This window comes from Schistocerca gregaria, chromosome X, assembly GCF_023897955.1.
Source record: "Schistocerca gregaria isolate iqSchGreg1 chromosome X, iqSchGreg1.2, whole genome shotgun sequence".
Taxonomy (NCBI): domain Eukaryota; kingdom Metazoa; phylum Arthropoda; class Insecta; order Orthoptera; family Acrididae; genus Schistocerca; species Schistocerca gregaria.
Genome location: NC_064931.1, coordinates 630,821,362 through 630,824,920, shown reverse-complemented (window position 1 = coordinate 630,824,920; position 3,559 = coordinate 630,821,362). Strand labels below are relative to the sequence as shown.

The following is a 3,559-nucleotide window of genomic DNA, read 5'->3' as shown; positions in this document are numbered from 1 at the left end:
GATTCTTCAGCTCTATTCGGGAGGACGACGGTTCAATCCCGTCTCCGGCCATCCTGATTTAGGTTTTCCGTGATTTCCCTAAATCGTTTCAGGCAAATGCCGGGATGGTTCCTTTAAAAGGGCATGGCCGATTTCCTTCCCAATCCTTCCTTAACCCGAGCTTGTGCTCCGTCTCTAATGACCTCGTTGTCGACGGGACGTTAAACACTAACCACCACCACCACCATCTTCAGCTCTTCTTTGTTACTGGGGGCTGACTATTCACCTGTCATGCTAGAAACGCACTGTGGTTAACTGCTGTGTCCAGATACTCACATCATATGAATGTTCTGTGTGTTGTACTCAAATGGGTGGGAGACTATATAGATTATCTTGAAGCATCGAGACCACCATCTTAATGTTTCTCTACTTTTTATTAGTCTAGTCTAGACTAGTATAGAATCTTATTGGACTTGTAGGTAGCCCAGTTACAGAAACACTGAAATCCAATGGTACAGGAATGAACAAAATTTAAATAAAAGTTAATCTAAGTGATGCATAATTAACTTAAACTCTAAACTGTGCTACTTCCACTTACTGGTCAATAATTGTTTACACTTCCAGTGAATTATTGCAAACTGTATTTAAAGTAGGGAGATCATCATTTGTAATTGGCCTTGCCACTTTGCTACTATTGCCTGAATTTATTATGCAGATTCTACTATGCTAATTATGTCTAAATCTAAATACTAATTATTTAAGCAATACTCTTATGTTAAGTTTACATATTCTAATGTTGCAATGATGTTTTTCTTTGCAATAGTTCAGCATTTGTGTTCAGCATGATTTGGGTATCAAAAGTCATAAATTATAACACAACACGTATATGCTGCACATTTTTACATGTGTAATATTTTGTTATAAATACTGGCCAATAACTTCAAACCATGGTTGTCGGTGTCTGTGTTCACTTACAACTGACTTAGTAAAGTCTAATTCATGCATCATTCTTAATATGAAAGTGGTGCTGCAACCATAGTATTGTTGGTATGGGGTTGTGTTGGGCACATACTATGCATAACATCCTTCATTATCATTTGACTTACCGTTGGTGGCCCAGTCCTGTTTCATGATACAGTATGAATAAAAATGTTGAAAATAGTACTAAATTCAATTAAATCGTGCTTAGCTTGTAGAGTTTTTGGAGTAGAGATAAGATCATAGTCTCACTGCATTAATCACATCGATACAGTGAAATTGATTTGTGTTTCTTATTTGGATACCATAGTTCATACTTTTTGCATATAGAAGTAATCGTGTCCAGTCTCAAAATTGCCATCCTAATCCACTGGTTATTGTGCTAGACTGGTAGTATCCCCTTCATGATGACTGGCCTTTCATCAACTGCAAAAGCTTTCAGGATCGTGCTAGCACTGGCTCTTAATTGTAATATATTGTATTGACACAAGTGTCAAAATTGCAATGCTTAAATTCATGTTTTGTGCTCCTTCTTTCTTTTTTGTACATAGATGCCCTCTTTAAAATTGGATACATTCCTGAAATCACTTGATGGAATTTTGAGTGAATTAGTGTTGTGTCATAGAATTGTAAACCTCAACATACTCGTAGATCAACACTTTATGTAACTGTAAGAAAAACAAATATTTTACAGTTTGTATCTTATCTTGTGGAGCTAAAGATCTATTTTATCTAGTACCTACCAGAGCAAATAAAACATACACTAGCTCAATGAATTCTGTCCACATTGTCTTGGCATACACTATATTTGGTCATCTCTCACATTATTAGGATCAAAATGTTGTACTAAAATGTAATACCAGATTCAAACTAAGAAAAATGTCTGAGAACAAGATGATAATATCTGCAAACAACATTGTTATACTAAGACATAGTATAAATTAGGAATCTTGGGAATCAGTATTTACTACAATTGCAGTCATCAATAAATGGAACCTGTTCTTAGAAGTTCTGACTGGCACATAAATGGTACCAAACAGAATATTCATAAAAAATTTACCTTTAAAAACAAAATGTGTGCCCTTAGACACTAAAACAGAAGAGCTAAAAGGAAAAGTGGAAAACATATAGTGCACACAGACTAACTCGGAGTTATATAAAGAACTCTAGAAGCAATGCAAATATCAGTACCACAAATGACTAAGCCAATTAAAAGCAGAAAGTGTTAGCCAACATATAGGAAGTTCAGATAACTTAAAGTCATGCTGGTCAATTGTAAATAAAATAAAAAATAATATAACTGAAACTAAAACTAATACTGTAGAGTTAACTGTGAATAGTGATGATATTTGTAATCCCCTTCCAGTTACAATGTCGGCAACGGCCTTGCCGCAGTGGATACACCGGTTCCTGTGAGATCACTGAAGTTAAGCACTGTTGGGCATGATTGGCACTTGGATGGGTGACCATCCAGGCCGCCATGTGCTGTTGCTATTTTTCGGGGTGCACTCAGCCTCATGATGCCAATTGGGGAGCAACTCGACCGAATAGTAGTGGCTTCGGTCAAGAATACCAGCATAACGACCGGGAGAGTGGTGTGCTGACCCCACACCCCTCCTATCCGCATCCTCCACTGAGAATGATACGGCGGTCAGACGGCCCCGGTAGGCAACTCGTGGCCTGAAGACGGAGTGCTTCCAGTTACAATATTCTGATATCCCAGCCCGTTGAGTTCGAAAGCCCACCAGAACACATGGATCTAGACAAAAGCCACTATGTGGCACTCCTAATATCTGTGAGCACTGCTATTGCCACCTAGGAGCTAGGCATGGGCCACGCCCCACGTGCCAGCCTATTGGCACCTGCGGCTGTGCTATAAAGCTCGCAGTGTGAGGACCTGGTCCTCGGTCATGTTCCAACTGCACTTGTGTTTGTTCACTATATGTAACATTGTTTGGTTTTTTTATATTGCTATGTCTAACGCTACTGATTTGGTTTCCAGGCTTGTTGTTCTGTCATCTTTTGTTGCTCCTCTATCACTGTTGTTGTCTTTTATGGTTTATGGCAACTGACCATCGACATCCTCTGCCAGTTGGCTCGTGTCTCCTGGACGTGTCACAATTCTGGTTACTATATGTGGCTACTAGGTAAAAGGTTAACAGTGCCTTATAGATGTGAAACTTGTGCTACTTTTGGAACAGCAACAGCAACAACTGCTCCAGCAACAGCAGTTCCAACAGCAGTAGCAGCAGCAAGCGGACTTGCTACATCACGAAATTCAGCTTTTGTCGGAACACTTGTAGATGCAGGGTTCACAATCTGTTGAGGCTGTGGTTGCTTCCTAGGTGGAGCTCTGCCCACCTGCCTTTCCAGTGTTCAGTGACACCAAGGAAGACTGGGACATACACTTGCAATGGCTGAAACAGCACATCGCCACTTTTCAGGTTCCTGTTGGTGCTCTCCAATGCTCACTCTTCCTTTCTCGGGCTTCTCCAGAGACATTTTTATTGGTAAAGAAGCTGGCTACCCTCACAAACTCAGTTGCCCTCACAATCAAGGAGATATGTTCATAGCTGTCAATCTATTATTCACAACGATTCCA

The 3,559-nt window shown here is 39.9% G+C and overlaps 1 pseudogene; it reads left to right on the top strand.

Annotated features, from left to right (window-relative positions):
* The first annotated feature begins 2,333 nt into the window (after positions 1-2,333).
* On the top strand, positions 2,334-2,451 carry LOC126299719 (5S ribosomal RNA; annotated as a pseudogene).
* Positions 2,452-3,559: the final 1,108 nt, after the last annotated feature.